The sequence below is a fragment of the Arachis hypogaea genome, chromosome 8 (genome assembly GCF_003086295.3).
Source record: "Arachis hypogaea cultivar Tifrunner chromosome 8, arahy.Tifrunner.gnm2.J5K5, whole genome shotgun sequence".
In the NCBI taxonomy this organism is placed as follows: Eukaryota; Viridiplantae; Streptophyta; class Magnoliopsida; order Fabales; family Fabaceae; genus Arachis; species Arachis hypogaea.
Genome location: NC_092043.1, coordinates 16,814,379 through 16,828,676, shown reverse-complemented (window position 1 = coordinate 16,828,676; position 14,298 = coordinate 16,814,379). Strand labels below are relative to the sequence as shown.

The window sequence follows — 14,298 nt, the reverse complement described above, 5'->3', positions numbered from 1 at the left end:
GGGCTTGTCTCCCGGTAGATGGCAGCTACTGGCTGAGCCGTTAGCCACTCTTTTTTGGATTGGTATGTGTTGGTGGGTTGTTTGATTTGGGCTTTGACAAAAAAAAAAGTAGATTGGGTATGTAAGGATGGAGGTCTTTTTTTACGCTTTGTGAATGGGAGGAGGAAAACAGAGACGCATGTGCTAATGCAACCATGGAGGTCAAAGCCAAAAGGAAGATGCTATCCCCAAATATGGAGCCGTAGGTTTGACGGACAGGGATTAGCCACTGAAGTCACACGGCGGTGGAGGTTAAGGGTTGGAAAATGGTTGCAAAAGACGTTGTGGGTTTCCCTCTTATCCGGCGTTGACTCAGTTTGGCGGTGGACGCTTCCGCTGTCGAATTGGTTGGAAGTAATTGTTGTTCGAGCTCGGTCGTCGTGGAAGGTATGAATTGGTTGTTTTTTATATGTTGGATTAAATTGTATTCACAAGATTCTCTTCTTGGATGCACACGAAATGGACTGTTAGACAAAACGCGTTCGTTTCAGTTGTCTGTGGTGGTTGTGTCACTCAACCTTAGGGTGTTTTTCCTCTGTGTCAAGCTAGGATGATTTCTACTGACATTTTGATTCCCAGCTTCAGCAGCTGTTGTAAAAGCAGTAACAGCTTTGAGATGAACTAGAACTGTGAAATTAGAATAACTATTGGACCCAGGAGCAGCATAAACTTTCGGATATGTTTTAATCTCTAATTCTCTAACATAATTGTTCTTGGTAATTAATTAATTAAGCTTCATCAACACCATGCCCAATTGTATTAAAATTTACCTTCACTTAAGAGCAATTGCCTCTTTAAATATTGAGGTCTCTGTATACTAGTACTACAGTTTGTTGGTTTGCAGATTGCAAAGAATATCTCTTCCTTATTTGTATTTTACTTTGTAGAGTAAGTACTATGTATCATGTAGGGTCTGATCTCTGTGTTAGCCAGAGTAACTCAGTTAAATGCAATTACTACTGCATCTGTTTGTAGAGTAAGTATATAAAAGAAGTAGATATGTGACACTTGTTGGAATTGTAATTCTTATTTACTTGTTATGACTTTACTTTTTGGTACTTTGTCATCAAAGTCTACTTTTGTGGTGACAAATTTTATATGTATGTCTTTTTTTTATGAGGAAGTTTATATATATGTTGGATTAGGTCAATATATATAATTATTTTGGTCTATGATTTTAAAATTATATATGAATTTTGCATGAAATATTAGGAAGATTAATGAAAAAAAATTCTTACCAAACTTATGGCTACGCTTAAAAAGGGTGGCTGTATCTTAATTTTGGGCTCAACAGGCACGCTTAATAAGTGTGGCCATAACTTGGAAACTGACACGCTTTAAAAGCATACCCATATCCTCATCTATTGGCACGTTTTCTAAGTGTACCCATATATCTTTTTTGTATTTATAAATAGCCATGCTTTTGGAGCATAGCCATATGTTTACCCTATTGGCACGTTTAAAAAGTGTAACCATATCTCCCCTTATCGGCACGCTTTTAAAGAGTACCCAAAACATTCTGGGACTCTCTAAAAGCGTGGCGATATGTGCACTTTTCGGTACGCTTCTCAAGCGTAGCTATAGGTTAAGACCTATGGCCACGCTTTTTAAGCGTGACAAGAGTTAGAAGCGTGCCAACAAAAAAAGCATGCTGATAGATCCACAAAAACATGGCGATAGAGCAACCGGCATGCTCGCGGATGTGATCCTTTCAAAAGCGTGCCGATATCTCAAAAAGCGTGGCGAAAAGCTATCGGCACGCTTTTTTGCACTTTTTGGCACTGTTTAAAAGTGTGGCAGAAAACTTATTTTTTGTAGTGCTCATTTGGCAGAGGTGTGACGAGGGTAGTTCCACCGGTGTTTCGGAAGGCTGAAGGGAGCAGGATATGAAGGGTTAAGTTAGAATTTGATTTTAAAACTTTAAAACCTTAGATTATATACCCTAGATCTGGTTTAGCTTATTCTTTAAGTTTAAATCTGAATGTTCGAGTTCTAAGGTTGTCTCTGCCTTTTCTGGGACCTTATATATTATTTACGTGGCACCACGATCATGCTGAGAACCTCAAATTCTCATTCTATATATATGTTATCATTTTTCATATGCAGGTCGAGATACACCTCAATGAGCCTCTGGATATATATATATATATATATATATATATATATATATATATATATATATATATATATATATATATATATATATATATATATATATATATGTATATGTATACTTTGGCCGGCCTTTGCTTCGCAAGTCGGGTCTGGAGCTTGTTATTTGTATCTTTGGAACGCTAATCTTATATATACATTATCTTATCCGCTCGATCTTACCTACCCTTCCACATTTATCCGATCGTGAGTGTTGCGCTATTCTGTTTGTATTTCATTTAATTTTTCTTTAAGGCTCCTTGTTAATTCCCTTGTTCAATATATCTATATATGTATTTTCCTTTTAGAGGTCGTAATGCCTCACCTCTTTTGATTTACGCCCTAGGCGTAAAGTTTTGTGTGGTATGGTGTTACATTTTGGCCAAAAAAATATTATACAAATTCACGCAAAATCTGACAGTGATCAATGAATTTTTTGTAGTGGTCGTGGAAAGAGATCGGCGACGATGAATCGGTGGCGAATGGTGGAGAGGGTGGGGCTGACGACAAGAGACAAAGAAAAAGGGGAGAGAAGGGAGGTTGATGATGTTGTAAAAAAGGGGGAAGGATTCCCAAATTCGAATAAGAGTGAATTTTACTGTTACATTTACCGGCAGAAAAATCTAACGGTAGTGATTAGGTCATGACCAAAACGATGTGCTTCATTTAATAGTGTCTTATTGTTGGATTTTTTTGTCGGTAAAATATGCTCCCATTAATTCTTTTTTCATGTCACTAGTTTCTATTGCATGACAAATTTAGTATTACAACTGTTGAAAAATCCACCAATAATGACAACAATTTTTTATGCTAAATATGCCAATAAAACCGATGGTAATCATCACTTTTCTTGTAGTGAATAGTAATATTAAAAATAACAATAAAAATATTGTACTTATTTTTAAGAAATTAAAGCAAATTATATCCAAATCAGAACATCCGAAGAATGTGTCATGAAACGACTTATTCCAAAAGGTTAAATAGATATAGAAGAGGGTATATGAATGATTATATATATCTCTAATACGTCCCACATGCAAGAGTTTTTATAGATTTGCATAAATTTTTTATAATTTTTTTTTGTTTTTGCCTTTTGTCAAAATTCTTTTTCTCTTTAATGTCTACAAGAATCGAATTTCAGACCTTTCGGTCATTAAAGTTCTTGAACCATGTCAAGAAATAACTTCTCCCAAAAACATAAGCAAATAGGAGATAATTGAAGGTGAGAATTGAAGTTTTGTAAATTCTATAGTGCTTATGAGTTGGTGCCTAATTTTTCTCAAATTTACTTTTTATTAACAAAATTTAAATTTTTAAAAATTGTCTACTTTTAAACTTTTTAAATTAAATATAATTTTTTATTTTTTTAATAATTTAGACATCATTTTTTAGGTATCATAACAATCACTTCAAAAATTTTTAGAGTTAATTAAAATCTTCACAACCTTTGATCTTCAAATAGCAAAACTTATAGGCAAGATAAAAGAAAAACCTTTATAAATATTTTGTTTGCACGTTTCCTCCACATTGGTTTATTTTATTTTTTTGAATTTGCCCCTTCAATTCAAATGAACATGTATATATATCTTTTTAGCTTACCCCTTCGATAATTCGAGCAATGAATAGTGTTATTTAACTCTTCGCGTGTCCAATAAGCTAAAATAAAACATTATAAATCAGACGAGAACCCCTGATCGAGTTAACCAATAATAATAAAAGAACAAGCTAGGCAACATGTTGGTGAAGGTAATTGTTTTCTTTTTCCTCATGATTATGGGATGTTTAGTAAATATTATTGATGCAGGTCGCTCCCAAAAGCAGCTTAATCCAAAGATGATCACCACAACACCAATGTTCAATAATGATGCTACAAATCATTACCCTCTATCACAAGATGAGTTTCTTTGCAAGTGTTTAGATATGGGTCGTTCCTGCCATTCATCTTGCGAAAGTTGTGATTGTTTGGAGCCAGATAATGGTCAACTTGTGAATAATATGTGCATGTGTGATGATTTGCGTAAATATTCTTGCCCCCAATCTTGTAAAACCTGTTTTTGTTCCCCTGATCTGTAGTGTCCTTGTATAAACGCACGTACAATACAATTGTAATTTACTTACGTATATGCTAAGCTAGAATTTTAAATAATGGTGTTATATATATGCTATCCAAGTGTACGTATGTATTGTTTAATTTTCATCACTTACGTTGTCTTTTAATTTCTATATTAATACGAATAACATATCATATCATTTTAGTTCTCTTTTGTTGTAGTTGTATGTTATTCGAGATTTCAAGAGCTGATAGATATTTAAATTGTATAATTAAATATAGACACAAATGATAATGCTAATATATATGATTAATGTTACACCATCAACGACCAATAAAATTAATTATTTTTTGTTAATATTTAACTAATGTAAAAATTCTAAATTCTACGATAATAATAGAGAGGCAATAACTAAAGTTAATTTATTCAACTTAATATTTATAATTTTGCGACTACGTTATCATCCCATCTGAACTCAAAATAAATGTTACCCATGTCTCATTATGATTCGCAGCACTGAACAAATAATAATTTATGTGGACGTTATTGTGTTATCATCCCATATGAACTCAAAATAAGTATTACCGGTGTCTCATTATGATTTGCAGCACTGTACAAATATTCCTTTACGAGGACATTATTGTATGAACAGGACGAAGCAAAGCCAACGTCTATGAGAAAGAACACATACAAAAATGTATCTCATACACGACACCACTCACAGCGACTGCTGAGTCAGTATCCGTAACGGTGTGGAGTAATGAGTAATATGGGGATTCTAAGTGAAAAGTTCGATAAGAATATCGTGTGCAAGAGAATTCGCAGAAGCGTGTTACATGGTAGAAGGCATCCGGATATAATGAATTTATTATCGTAGGACTTAATTAATCGTGCTTCATACGGCTAATTGAGTAAAATAAAAAACTGTGTTTAAAATAAATCAACAACTAGTGTAAAGTTGGTTACAAGTAAGAGTGTCACTTCGATCGAAATCTTATTACGAAACAATAATCATTTCCTACATCCAATACATGTTCAGCACTTCATATGCAGATAGCCTTCAATTGAGCACCCAGATATGGCCTATGAATTCCTCCCACCAGTTGTTCATCTGTGGGCGACGGATAATTCCGTTCCACGCAATCCCTCTTTCATAACACATCCTGCATCACCCGATGGACTCCAACTCTTTTACAGGGCCAGTATTATCTAACAAACTGGCATTTCGGCAAGCGGAGCGACATCGATCAACCGACGACCTGTGTAGTTTGGAGACAGTGTTACATGGTTAGACTCACAATTAGTAAGTAACAACTACAGAAAAGTGGAAATAACCCGGTGAATGGCAACCTAGAAATGTCAACATAAATACATTATTTACTGAACGCAACCGTACAAACTGTCTTCCAGCACTCATTTTGTCGTTATATTACGTGCGGATGACATCGTCATCCTAACTCCTAACCAACACATATTGTAAACTACAGAGCCAACAAGACCTCAAAATTTAATGCATGCCCCCCCCATACACATATAAACTTGCTACAATATAGAGCATAAACTTCTATGATGAACCAGCCGAGTCCAAGCATTACCCATATGATGTTCAGGATTTAATTTCAGAAAGGTATGATCCCGTATAGCCTCAATTTGTACCGAAGAAACATTTAACCTAAATCCTTCCACCTGACATGACGCAAACACGTCACCCCGGTTAGATTTTCAATGATGAACCGAATAACCACCTAACAAGTTGTTTATGCAGAGGATTTAGGTAATTGCACAGATGAGACACGTATGTAATATGATGGTCTTAACAATTCAGCTGCATACCTGTGGAAGAGGCTCTGCAGCCAGCGTACCATTAAGAACAATCCGTATGCATCGACCAATTGTGATGGTGTCTGGGCACTGGGTTAGCACACAAACATATTTAAACCTCGGATCTACCGTAAACAATGTAAGACGCATCAACTATGGACCGGAACACCGTTAGGAAAAGTTGAAGACAAACAAATATGCCTATGCACATTTCTTACCTAGCCACTGGGTAAGCCTGCGGGAAAATGAACTTGTTGACTTCGCAGACACCCGATCTACGTCACCCCCCTTTGAAAGTATCGATCACACTGCAATAGTGCATCCGTAACGCTGCACGGGCTACTAATTGTACGCAATTTGGTAGTATTCGTGTTCACCTTCTGCCTTAACCAAACGTGTGTACCCAACCTCATCTTCTTCCCTGTCCGCCTCCTCCTCATGGATGGAGATGAAAATGTGTTAATTTAATCATTATCTATTCCTTGCGTGAAAATTTGTATTTAACAAGTACTTCACGAAAACGTGTGTAAGGGCTAGCATCCGTGTAAAATTGAAGCATTCCCGTTACTCCTGAAAATGATAAATTTCTCCGGAAGAAAGACCAAAGAATATTGTCGAGCTCACTTATCGATGTCAGTTGTCAAACTTTAATTGAGAGCATGTAGCCGACTTTTGAAGACTTTTCTTTTTTAGAAAGTTGGGAAGGACTATCAAATCTAATATCGTTGGAGCTACCAACTAGTGATGGAATAAAAGTGAAACCGAGCAACAAAGAAGATAGTGTTTGGTTGAATGAATGTTGGTACAGGGTTCCTGAATTCTTAGGATTAAAGCATGGATATTTTGTGGTTTTTAAGTATAATGCTGAATCCAATTTCGAATTCATGGTGATCCGGTTGAGTGCTTCAGAGATTGATTACTCAAGTTTGAGAAGTTTTCATAACTACCACCCACATATGATTCGGAAAATCATTTCCCACATGCTAGTAGTCATGATGGAAATTTATCAAACTAGAATAATCAATCATCGAGTCACTCGAATGAATCACAACAAATTTAATCTAGATTTACGACTACACAAAAAAACAACAAAATACCCATGCCTTAACCCCAAGAAGTCAACAAATCTATACCAACCTTCATTCAAACAAACACTAACATCTATATTGTTGCTCAGTTTTACCTTTTTTCCATCACCGGCTAGTACCTCCAACGATAACGGGTTTAACAGTCTTTTACAATTTGAATTTCAGACTTCAATTCAGGCTACTTGTTGTTGTCGGCGACACCCACTAAATTAATTATTACCGGCCACGAAGGACGATAACATAAAAAACTATTACACTGAATTCCCTCAAGAAATTGTTCGACATTATATTTTCAACGGGAATGATTCAAACTCATAGCAGGATCTGGGTTATTATGTCAATCTCTATCAAGTCACTATTAAATAAAATGCCATATGAAAATAAATATTCACATTGGTAATAACGTCATACGCAATTATCATTATAGTAATACGAACCGTCTCAGGAGGAGTGGGACCATGGAAGAAGGCGTCGTGCCAAAAACCAGCGGTCTGCAACTCGACGCTAACCTGCTCTTAGCATCGTTTCTCTGGGGGTGCTCACCAAACCTCGCACTACGTATGAATAACACAGCAGGATGCGGTAGCAGTAGTGGCGCCTGAAAAGCTAGACCCAAAAACATTCCTTCGGTTAGTTATAACAGTCACATTTATCCAAAAAACAGACTAATCAACCTTCACTGAAGACACACAAGAGGCACAGTTATCCAGTAATCTGGCCCGCTAGTAACTCTATTACGATTTTAACTTGGAAAAATAAAAAATAAGGTTCTTATAACGCCAATTCATCTTGACATCGACAGAAACAGGAAACATAATGACAATACTAAGAACAAAGTTCAAACTACACTAATCCTACCCAGTGTATAATTAGCACAAATAACGGAATTAACTGTCATGGTGTTTCGTTACAACAGTTGTCAGCATACGATACTCCAACTATAACAGACAATCACTTACAGCATACCTGATGAACATGAAGACAAAACCCAAGCCGAATAACACTCATCGTTCACAAAGACCTCTTCACTACTTTGTCTAACTTTCATCAGCAGCTTTGTTGGTTGCAGGAGGTTCGGGATCTGAGTTGCTTGACTGAATAGCTGGTGCATCAGAAGTCTCATACACATCATTTTCAAATTCATCCCAACCTGAATCTTCCACCTGTCATGTTACTGCGAATGTTAATACAATTCGACTGAAGTAGAATTTTCTACTAAATAAAACACGTCAATGGCTAAAAGGGACTTACATCTCTTACACCATCTCCATCTTAAGTTGGAAGACTGCTGTTTTCAAGTCTCGCTTCCATAGCCCATTAGTTTCCACCTTTTTTCGGCCTTCAAGTGCCACGGAAAGTAGCAACTCAACAATTTGTATTCACACAAATCACACAGCCTGTTTCCGGTGAAAACTGTCACTACAACGCCAACCATCAACATGACAACGGCAACCCCATGGTTGCCAATTTCAACAACCAACATGTATGTTGCACGACAATACTCCACCCAACAACAAAAGTACTAACATTAAAGGTTAGAGATAATACTATACTTTGGAAACAATTGGAAAACGAGCCCTTCCACGAACCCAACGAATCCCACTGACTTATTTCTCGGATTCAACATTGCTTCATCAACATAATCTGAAATCCCAAATAGACACGGCAGCTATAAAACACTGAATACAACATTCATCAAGGAAATTATATACATTAACAGCCATGCTGCAACAAGATAATATCATATGCACAACCGAATATAATGACTTTGCAGTTTAATCGATGATCCAACAACAACTTACCATCATATGCACAACCTAATATATCTGATTTACCAACAAAACAATGGATCCTGTGACAGGAAACAAGGGATTGACGACCCTGGGACTAATTGTGTTGAGTGGTGGAATTAGCATTTTTGTCATTTTGAACCTGTAACCACAACCTTCTTGGCTCAACCGCTGTTGTGCTTTTCGGTGTATGGTTCGGTCGAAAGAATCCTACTGGATTTGACACCCAGCCAGCCGAACCCAATCCCCATCTCCTCGTCCTGTTATGATGAAGCTACCGCACAACGTATCCGCCTTCCATCACTGCCGCCACTCAACCATCGCAGCTCTTACCTCCGGCTCGTGATGAGGTATGGCGTCAAGATTTGATTCCTTAACCTTAACCCCGAACAGGTGTCTCCACCAGCGACATCTGAGCACCAAGATCCTCTGGAGATGTTGAGGCGACGTCGCCAAGCTGCGCCGCCTCGAAGACCCGATCGAGATGTCAACCACCACATCACCTTGACCCTGCTCTGATCCGATGCATCGGGGAAAGAGAAGAACATGTCGTCCTTTAGGTTTGTATTTGTGTTTCTCTCAATAGACGGACATAAACCTAACAACCAGTAGCAGAGTTGACGATGATCAGCCGTATTTAGAACCCTATCTTGGTGTTGGATACAATGGTGTTGGATGTGGATCTCTTCTTATCGCAATAGCATAAGCATGTTGTACTTGTGGTTCTTTTCTTCCAGATCCTTCTCTTCTTTGCTATGCTTTGGACCTGCAGAAAAAAAGAACATGACCCCATTACAAAATGAAGAAGCCTACACCAAGCATTAGCCCAAATATGTTAAACAAGTCCAGCACTGAAGACCAAAACCAAAAAAAGAAATCAAAGGTCCAGCCCACCTACCAAACATTGGCTCCACATGGCTTTATTCCATGAGCCGGCTACCCCTTCAACAACCATGGCAGGCAAGCTTGTAGGGCTCTGCCAAGCCTGTTCCCTGCATCCACCATCCTCGACACTTGTTAGCCTCTCCTTCAATCTGTATGCCTCAATCTGTACCATATAATTGTCCTTCCAAAATTAATGTTTTGTGTTTAGAAAATATAAGACTTTAGACTAATGTATAGTATTTTGTGTTATTTGTGTGTGACTTAAATATTTGGTGTTCTTATTAGAGCATCTTCAATTGAGTATTTTTAGAGTATTACTTTTGATAATTTCAAGAAGTAAATTGATTTAGTGCTTGTTTGGGCGCCATTAAATCGATAAAAAATACCTTTTTTAACGAAAAATGATTTTTTATTTATTTTTTAGTGTGTTTGCCAAATTTCTAATAGTAAAAGTAAAAACATTAGAAAAATTAAAAAAAAAACGTCTTTTTTGAGAAATTACAATTTACATTTGTTTTTAAAAGATTTTTTTCCTTAAAAAAAGATATTTTTCACATAATAAATGATCAAAAAAGTATTTTTATCTTATTTTACTCAAACATAATTAATAGATAAAAAGATCTTTTTATATGACACATCCAAATATAAAATCACTTTTACTTTTGTAAAAGACCTTTTTCGAGAATGACGTCCAAACAAGCCCTTAGAATTAAAATATGTATTGGAGTTGATTTATGAAATAAAACCGGTATCACCTTAGAGATACAATATCACCTTGTTGGAGAATCAATAAAATTTTGCCACTCGTATAATTATGTTGATGAAATAATTTATAATAACATAAAATTCTAATCGGACTAATACTAAGCATTGGAGGAATAAATTTCACTTTTAGTTTTAAATTACTATTTATAACATATGGTCCCATAAATATTCTTGTAGGACCCAAAATAAAATAAAATTAGAACTAGTATTGAAGATGCTCTTAGTATTGATTCGTGATTATGCTTTAATTTTAGAATTTGGTTAGTACTTATTATATTTTTCTAAGTGAATTTTATCATATAAAATAATTTTTGGAGATTTAGAAATTCTCTCATATTAGCATTCAAGAAGATAATACATTTTGTCTAGAACTTGTATTTTCTAACTAATATTATATAATATTAATTATAAATTAATCCATTTATTTTAATAAAAATTATGAAACTATAAAAGAGATACAAAGATATATGAAATTATGATTCATAAAGAGATTCAAGTTTAACATTGACTACTAGCTTCTTCGTAATCAATAACAAGTAAATTTTTATCTCTTTTTACAAATTATTATTAAAGATTCGATTTTTACCTGATATAATTGTGGCCCAAATGTGTATAAATTTCATCGAGTCTAAGATCGGATTAGAGTCTAAAAAATACTTTCGTCACATATTTAGAGTCGGGTCTGAAAAGAAATACATCTTCATGCAATAAAGAGCGGATTTCGATAAAAAACGTTTCAAGAGACTATTGCTGTTGCAAAGCTGAAGACTCTTGCTGAATTTCGTGACAAGGAAAAAGGTCGGATGAAAATTGGAGAACTTAGACAAACTCGGCGTCTAAAGAAGGGAAGCATTAACAAAGATAATGATAAAGCTCGGGATGCTAAGAAACGTTTTCGACTTACACCTCGATATGACTCTTACACATAGTTCAACATTAAGCGAGAAGAAATTATTAAAGAAATTTTAAATGTTAAGCTTATCAAACTTCTACGGAAGGCAGGTACTTATCAAGATATGAAAAATGTAGACAAGACAAGATATTGTGTTTTTCATCAGAAATATAGTCATCCTACTGATGAATGCATGGTGGCCAAGAATTTACTGGAGCGACTAGCTCGACAGGATCATTTGGAATAGGTACATTGATGGTCACATTCAAAAAAGAACAGGGCATTCTACCAGCTATTCCTCTGCAAGACAATATTCAAAAGATAAAGATAAAAGTGTCATTAATCAACCTACTAAACCACGAGGTGTGATTAATTGTATCTTTGGAGGATTTGTTAGTAGCGGCATCATTAATTCTGCACATAAGGGTACATACCGAACTATGTTCTCTATAGAAGGAGCAGGTAGTTCTGTACACCTCAGGTTAATATTCTAAAAATGGAAGACAAACCTTTCTTTTTAGCATTTTTCTTTTTTCATATGAGCTCGAAGGCTTGCTGTTGTTATCTTTGGGTATTTTTCACCTGCAAAATAAGCAAAACCAAAACTACAATCATTAAATTTGCAAATCAAGCTTATGAACAGCAAACACATGGTATTAATATCATAAACACCTCACTTAAATAACGAATAATAGCACTTTTATTTTCTATTTATGGAAGCAACTCAGAAATAGACAATAACTTTTTTCAATCTTTTCAACCAAAAAGTCCAAATTCTTTCCATCCAACTTTGAAATAAACTCTAGACTCAGTGTTTAATACGGCTTAGAACACCAAAATAGGAGAAATCTTTTACTGAGATTCTCTTCCATATAAAAGGAAAAGTATTTCTTTAGGGTACTCACTTTCAAATATATCTCCTTGAAATCCTTAAAAGAGGATTTATACAACTTGAATACCGTCCAACTTAAAAAACTATTCAAATTTACCCATACTCCTTTTCAAATACCTTTTACTTGAAATATGAAAAGATGACTGTAATTGAGAGCCCATCTCCAAAAAATTCACCAAAATCTCAAAGCATCTTTAAAATGCCCACTCAGTAGGATAAAGTTGGGAGGGAAAATAGTTCAATTGTAGCAATACAGTACACTCAAAGTCTAAAAAAGATAATTTTACCATCAACTCATGCAGAACACAATTATACATATAGAAAAACTTAAAATCTTGCCTACTGTGATATATACGATCGTCATTACCACATGAAAGCAACTCAACTTTAACCTGCAAAGTGCAAACCCCTCTCATAGTCCTAGTCAAATCCAGTCTCGCTATAGTCTCTTTATCAACGAATAGTGAATTTCGCTCTTTTACATCATCATCTACCCAGAAATATGACTCCATTTCCTCACCTTTATCACTATAATTTTTTTATTTACCCATTTTCTTTTAATACTAAAACCACACACATGCAAACAAAAAGAAAGAGAAAAGTGTGATTCTAACTTCTACTACTTATATTTTTTTTATGAACCAAAGCTTTTAATTCACAATCTTTGATATTCTTATATTTAATCTCTACAATTTACAAAACTCCCAATGTTAAAGATAACTTTATCATTTTTTTAACAAAAATTGTACATATTTCTCAAAACATCATCAAAGATGTTATTATCAATTATTTTAAATTAACGGTGGAGATCTTTTTGGAAGAAGGAAATGTAAAAGTGATATTTCCAACCGTCACAATAAATGCAACACTTCAATAACTTTATTTATTTTTAATAAAGTAAGTTGAGTTTGGAAGCTCCACATCTACATCAACATAGTTATAATCCAAAAACTTTTAAAAGCTCAATCTGCTTTATTAAAACGTTAGATCAAGTTTGGATGATATATTTGTTATAAAGTTATAACTCGAACTAGCATGTAGTTCAACAGAATATACATTATAACTCGGCCATAGTAATTGATATGTTACTTAATCATTTAACTAAACACATTGATTCACTATTAATATGTTTGTAATCTCTAAACGGTAATAAACATACTTTACTTATAAAATAGCAAAGATACAAGCAAAACATATATGAGAAAAAAATTTATCTTTTATCTTATCTAAAATATTTTATTTTTATATACTGGCTTGAGTATCGAAGTATCTTGTGCAAATATCCACTTTTCTTATTCCAAAATGACCGAAGTACAGCACATCATATTTGAAATCTTTTAAAAGAGATTATTGTAAGAACGAGCTATAACTATTCGATTTGAAGATTATTCACCTGTAGAACAAATTACATTATGCTAAAAAATCTTGCTAACTTGGGATTTCATATAGGTACTTCACAACTGCCATTCAAAGATTGGATATAAAAATCATTGCAGGCATTTGGGCCACATCATCCAACCAAATTTTCTCATTTTTATTTCAAATAATTTCAGAATACATATAAATATACATAAATATGTGATAATTAATTTAGTAACATTTTTAATTTAAATGAGATATTTTATTCTAATATTCCTAAAAAAATAAATAGCAAAAACTAATTTATTATAAATAAATATTAAAGAATCATCAAAATTTATTATTTTCGATTATCAATTAGTCATTAATATTAAAAAATATGAATTAAAATATATTATTAAATTAATAAACTAAAAATAATAACAAAAAATAATAAATTCTAATATCCTTATAATATTTCTCTATTTTGTATATCCATTTGATGTGCTATTTATAAACATCAGTACTTGTATTACATCTAAAATTTTTTATTATGTGTTTCGTGTACAAATCTCAAGATATGTCA

General features: G+C 34.3%; 3 long non-coding RNA genes across 3 annotated transcripts; 1 reads left to right on the top strand and 2 right to left on the bottom strand.

Annotated features, from left to right (window-relative positions):
• The first annotated feature begins 101 nt into the window (after positions 1 to 101).
• LOC112708348 (uncharacterized) lies at positions 102 to 4,449 on the top strand. The gene is made up of 2 exons (XR_011864611.1): positions 102 to 426; positions 2,633 to 4,449. It is a non-coding gene; the product is annotated as an uncharacterized lncRNA (long non-coding RNA).
• A 629-nt stretch (positions 4,450 to 5,078) lies between these two features.
• Positions 5,079 to 9,711, bottom strand: LOC112706357 (uncharacterized). Its single transcript, XR_003155729.3, has 8 exons — positions 8,953 to 9,711; positions 8,704 to 8,794; positions 8,402 to 8,547; positions 8,117 to 8,313; positions 6,281 to 7,756; positions 6,075 to 6,152; positions 5,837 to 5,927; positions 5,079 to 5,500 (listed from the first exon to the last, which is right to left on the bottom strand). It is a non-coding gene; the product is annotated as an uncharacterized lncRNA (long non-coding RNA).
• A 1,749-nt stretch (positions 9,712 to 11,460) lies between these two features.
• Positions 11,461 to 12,119, bottom strand: LOC140174584 (uncharacterized). Its single transcript, XR_011864319.1, has 2 exons — positions 11,992 to 12,119; positions 11,461 to 11,782 (listed from the first exon to the last, which is right to left on the bottom strand). It is a non-coding gene; the product is annotated as an uncharacterized lncRNA (long non-coding RNA).
• Positions 12,120 to 14,298: the final 2,179 nt, after the last annotated feature.